We start from the raw sequence: 6,698 nt of genomic DNA on the forward strand, positions 1-6,698 counted from the left end.
CTTGAGCCTGCACACTGGGAACAAGCAAAGGAGACCCTGGCTAAGCCGGGGGCCCTCCGATGCCTAAGTCAGGTCAAGGGAATCTGGGTCTAAATTGGAGAGTAGTGAGAGAGCATAAGATGTTGTGTGCCTGTAACAATGGAGTCTCATTGTATTTATACCTGATTATCGGACGGTCTAGGTCCGTTAATCTCTGTACGATTCACTCAATCAGTGGGATTTTCGAATCGTGAGATATTGTTTGTAATCCACGGATCGTGTTGTGCGTCGTGCATATCTACGGGCGACGTTGTCAGTCACGCCTACTTAAAGCAGTTTCTTATTTCAATACCTGGAGCACCCACCTTATGATCCGGCCTCGGCTCGGTTTTTCTGGCCGACGAGGCTCCAACCAATGCGTTTGCAAGCCTTCATTAATTTGTACCGTATTCCAGGTCCGAGCCGAGCTCCGGCCTGAACTAATGGGCTTGGCTTTTTGCCTGTCAGGAGTTTCGAAAGCCTTCCTTTTGGGGTCCGAGACGGGGTGTTAGACCTGTCTCGTTGAATTGAGTTTCCTGCAACTGATGTTAGTGGTCGAGTTATCTGTTTCCTGTCTGACAGTAGAGAAACAGTCTGGCATATCTGATCGGAGCGTTACACCTCCTATCTTGGTCTCAGATCATTCTAAGCCAATTTGATCACTAGCCTCGGAGTAGGGGCACCTTTGTGACTCATTAGTAAATCCTTTAGTTGCGCGCATCACATCGGATGTTCGCATGTCCGATTGGGTCAATATGGCGTCTGCCCTCTGAATTATAAGGGACCTGGATCTTCCCATAATAATATATATATGTGGTTATTTATGGTAAAGAGCTTCATTTTTTTTTCTAAACAAACAAGTTAAAATATAGGACAACTATTTCTTTAAAAGTCATTTTGTGTAGCACGCAATATTTTTGGGGGAGAAAAATCCGACATATCTTATTATCTTGAGTCATCGGAAATGATGTGGACCAATGAGACCTAACAAGATTGGAATTTCCTATGCCTTCAACACAAACAATCCACACTCAATTATAATTAATTAGTAACTTATATATTGATCGGGTTCAGGATGGGTCAGGCAACCCAAGACCTCAACCCGAGCCTGACCCAAGTTTTTTCGGGTTGGTGTTTATATAACCCAAGCCTGAGATCGGACTCGATATATCCTGCTCGAGCCCAACCCAATGTTGGGTCGGTTATGGGTCGGTTGGGTTGAACCTGCCCAACTTTCATCCCTAGTTGGGTCAGGCCATAACTGTTGGGCCTATCTTGATGTATGTGTGGTGTATATATATCCATATTGTCCTCCGTTTTCCTGATCATCTTAGGGCATGGCCCAAATTGAAGCAGATCCAAATCCCAACTGAACCACACTCGAGCAGAAATAGTGGCGCTTGACCATTAAAAACTTCTTATAAGCCACAGTATCTTAGGAGAAGTTGATATTTGTATTTATCCTTCATCCAGGTCTATGTGACATTATCAACAAATTGGAAGGCAAATAACGGTAGGCTCATGAGAAATTTTTAATGGCCGTCATTCAATCACCACGGCTTCCTATAGTGTTGTCCGTCCAAGATTTGAATCTATTTTATTTTTTGGACCCATGTCCTAAGATGAGCTGACAAAATGGATATACAATACATACATGGAAGTGGGCCACTTGTCAATGCCTGACGGAACTAGGTGTTACCCCGACCTGACTGAATCCGATCCCAGCAGGGTAGATGTGACAATGACAACCCATGGTGACCGCATGGATCTTGGACACCTCTGTTCGATTTGTTGTCAGTATCTATTTAGATCTGGGGTCATGTTTTTCTAAACCAAGCAATATAGAAGATAGGCCTGACTGTTGTTGATGGAGGATACCCAATGAGGAAACTCTTCACTATATAAGATCTTTTTTTTTTTTTTTTTCATTTACTATTGTTTGTGGACCATTAATTCGATAGTGGAGATTTGATTCAAAGGTAGAGATTTTCTAATATTGAAGATTTTTAGCCATCCACCTTTATGCTGCTGGAGCGTACGTTTTGTTCCCAGATGGACCTTGTATCGAATGGAAATAGTCTGGATGCATCCTACTGTAATATTTGGGAATGTATCTAGCAAAATGGAGGGGAATGGTATACTCTCATAAATTAGAGCAGTATTCATCTGGTCTAATTAAGATGGTGACAACCTATTTATGCACATCCACATGATCACATATCACATGGATCACCCAAATCACTGATTTGACAGCAGACGGGACAGACCTAACCAAGAAAATTAAGTCGTGTTGATGTTGTTAACCATCTGATTTTCAGCACTGGATGAACCAGCAACTTTTTTATTTTCATCGACCGAAATTAAACGGTTTACTTTCTAGATCCATCTAACTTTTGAGCTATGCTCCATCCACCATGTGCCCCGCAATTTGGATGGTCTGATAGCTGCACATGTCTACCCACATGCAAGTGATACATACGGAAATCAACGAGGTTATGGACGGTTTGACAAAGCTTGGAAGCTTATCTCAAGAACGAAGGATCTTTGAGGGGGAGTTTACCCTTCCACGCCCCATTCAGGGTTTAATTTTCTTGGATCAGGTGAGAGGCTGGGTACTTCTAGTAAAGGATCTGGGTTTCAAGTTTGGATGTATAATTTTTCTTACCATAGGCAGCCCTAGGCATTTTTTTGGTTGATCAGGTCGCCCAAATGTTCTCCTCTGTAGAACCCCTTTTGATGTGAGTAAAGAATTAAAAAGGTTCCTCTAAGAAAAAGGAATACAATTAAGTGAAAAGGTTATATGTGTGGAGCTTACGGGAACTTCCCATGAGGTTGAGCTGTGTGGGCCCCACCGTGATGCGTGTTGAACATCAACACCATGCATTTGATGGGTTCCCTTTAAATTATGGGATATCTCAAAAATCCGCCATATAAGGAACTCAGGTGGGCCATACCATCTAAAATAATGTGAAGACATGCCTAAAACATATAAAAGCATTTGATGGAGCCTACATGAAATTTGGATGTGTCTGAAACTTGGTCTGACCCCTCATCCAAGTGGGACAGACATAATGGATGGGCTGGATTTGAGAACCACATCTCGGTGGGCCTAACAAATGATTATGAATGTTTTAATGGAGGGTAACCCCTCTCAACTTTTGTAAGCGGTGTGGCCCACACAAGTCAGGGATTGATTTGATTTTTAAGCCCATGGCCCTACATAGAATGGTGCATCTGGCTGATGGGATAGATGTTCGACACACATCATGGTGGGCCCACATAGCTCGACCTCATGGAAAGTTCCCACCAGCTTTCCCACCTGCAGTCGAGCAGGTGGGAACTTTCCATGAGGTCGAGCTATGTGGACCCCACATAATGCGCGTCGAACATCTATCCCATCAGTCAGATGCATCATTCCATGGTGGATCTAAGGCTTAAATATCAAGTCAATCTATGAATGTGGTGGGCCACACCACATGCAACAGTTGAGAAGGGTTACCTTCCCTTTAAAACATTCATAATCATTTATTAAGCCCACTGAGATGTGGTTCACAAATCCAACCCATCCATTGTCTTTGTCCCACTTGGATGAGGGGTCAAACCAAGTTTCAGTCACGTCCAAAACTTAGATGGGCCCACTAACTGGTTTTATATGTTTTAGGCATGTCTCCACATGGTTTTAGATGCTATGGCCCACCTGGATTCCATATAACTGATTTTTGAGATATCCCATAACCTTAAGGGTACCCATCAAATGTACGGTGTAGATATTTGACATACATCATGATTGGGCCCACGCATCTTGATCTCATGGGAAGTTTCCATGAGGCTGACCTTATAGTACCAGTACCATTTCCCCGCGTGTATATATATATATATATATATATATATATATATATATATATATATATATGATCAAGACAAACATAAATATGAACGATGAAAATATCATGATTCCTTTACAGGGAGAGTGTATATGTAAGTACGAAGAAAAAAAGGCATGCAACAGAAAATAAAGTGACATAAAGAAAAGACGAACATAAATATGAACGATGAAAATATTATGATTCCTTCACAGGGAGAGTGTATATGTAAGTACAAAGAAAAAAGACATGCAACAGAAAACAAAGTGAAATAAAGAAAAGACGAGAAAAATCGAGACATATAAATAAGAACAAAAAAACTATCTTGATTCGAAGGGGATTTAGTCAGCAACTCTTTATGGGGAGAGTGTATATCGTGATTCAAAGGGAATCTAGTCAGCAACTCTTTATGTGGAGAGTGTAAATGTAAGTTAAAAAAGAAACGAAAAAAAAAAAAAAAAAAAAAAACCATAAAAAACAAAAAAACAAAAAACAACATGAAATAAGGAAAAGAAGACAGGAGAAAACGTCATGAATGACTGCCAAAAACAAAATTTATACATTTATGGGACTTAAGGATAGAAAATAAAATCAACATCAACATCAACGCATTGGAAGTATGCTAAGCGAGAAGAAAACAAAAAAAGTTAGCATTTCTATTTGTTTCACATGCTAAGCTTACCTGAGGAGGCAAGGTGCGTGTAGCAAATGAGTGTATCCACATGTGTACTTATCAACAATATGTGTTTTGATCTCAAGAGCTTTGGAAACTTCAGACTTTTTTTTATTAGTATTTATTTTCAATCAATAAAATATAGATGGTGTGCCCCCACCTTTCAGTAGGAAAAAAAAAGTGGCCCATATTTTGATTTAAGGTGTTTCAAGCAGGAGTGGCAAATGGCCAGGCTGAGGTTGTCCCTAGCCCTCATTTGACCTGGCCCAGCTCTTCTATGAAAAATATTTAAATAATTAGAGGTTTGTAATTGCCTAATTTAATATTTTTAGTACTTTCCAAATACTAGGAGTCTCATGTCAGGTAAATGGGTTGGATCATTAAAACCTATTCCAATGCATCCAGCTAACATCTTTCTTTTTTTTCTTTGAATAAACTAACGAACTTAGAACCCATGGGAGGGGAAAGAGAAAGCTGATAGATTGCTAACCTGGACTCTACATTGAGTCCTGTACAACATCTCCCAAAAGCCTCATCATGACAATTACGTACAAGGCTCCAACTGAGAAAAATGTCCGGACTTAAAAAATAAAAATAAACAGTAAGGTTGGAAGCCTGCTAAAATCTGTCACTTCTAGGTCCTGAACTCCCAAGGGGAGCAAGCCCAACTGCCACCCTGCGGTACGCTAGCTCTCAAGCCACACGTGAGCTTATAATCTGTGGGTCGAAGCTTCTTCATAGTCTCCCCAACCAATACCAAATTAACCGAGGTGGTACCATATTACTGATTGGACTGCTAACAGCTAGCAACCCTGGAATCGCATTCTGTTTTAATATAAATCAAAACAAAGCTCCACATTGGGTTACGTGTACTTGACTCTACAACCGTATTAGAAACAATATGACATATATAATAATTACCAAGAGCAAATATAACCCAGTCATCTCTATTGCACCCATCTTCATTTCTTAGGCTTGGGTTTCACCAGGGAGTGTTTGTTGTCTTAATTAGGGATTTTGTCAGTGCTAGCATTAAGGTAGGGTAAAAATTCTTAAAATGAGGGGAAGTTTAAAATATTTTGAGGTTAGTTTAATAGGTTTTTGAAAGTTCTTTGGACCAATTTTCCTGTCCTCGGAGCCTGGTGTCCGTACAGGGTTTCTTTTTGCTGTTTATTTGCAGGTTTTTTAGGGCTTCGTTTTACTTTTCAAAAATGATTTTCAAGGACTGGTTATCACTTCTTTTGACTGCATTTTTTGACATATATTCACAATTTTCTGACGTATATTCACCCCGCAATAGCAACTTTGAACTTTAACACATGACTATTACTCCAACCAACATAATACATTATAAAATTCAAATCCTACATCCTTCATTATCTTTCAAATGACAATAATAATCATTATTATCTACCTCAAATCCCTTTCAACAATCACCTCTCTTCAAGACAATCACGTTATCTCTCTTTATTCACTATCAAATTGGCTTCCATTTTTTTAAAAATATTGTTCTACAAAAAATAAAATATAAAACTCATTTAAAATGTTTTCAATGTATTAGTGGCTTTCATATCTAAAAAATTAGTTGTCGGAGTAAAAACAACACTTTTTTTAAGATCTTAGAAGTTAATAGTGCACATATATGGAAAAAAATTGATGACAATGAATGTACAATGGAAAAACTTTTAAAAACCTATACCACCCTAGAATATTTTAAACTTCTACTTTTTTATGAATTTTTACCATATATACCTCAAGCAAGCCTAGTATGGTCAAATTCCCTAGTTTACTGTTGTAACAAAAGTAAATAAGCAATCATTATTTTTCATAAGAAATATAAACCATCCATGGCCTTTGATTTGACCTGACACTAATATCAAGGAAAATGTTCAAAATTTTATGAGGCACACCATGATATGTGTGTGATGTAAGTCATCTATTTATATAATTACGGGTTCATTTTAAGACATGAACCGAAAATCGAGGCATATACAAAGTGCAAGTGGACCACATACAAGAAACAAGGGGATTAAACACCCACCATTGAAAACTTCTTGTGGGCCATAGTAGTTTTGTATTAAGCAGGTATTTGTGTTTTCCCTTCATCCTTTTCTATATGAACAGGTTGGATGATAGTCCCACAG

This window comes from Magnolia sinica, chromosome 2, assembly GCF_029962835.1.
Source record: "Magnolia sinica isolate HGM2019 chromosome 2, MsV1, whole genome shotgun sequence".
NCBI lineage: Eukaryota > Viridiplantae > Streptophyta > Magnoliopsida > Magnoliales > Magnoliaceae > Magnolia > Magnolia sinica.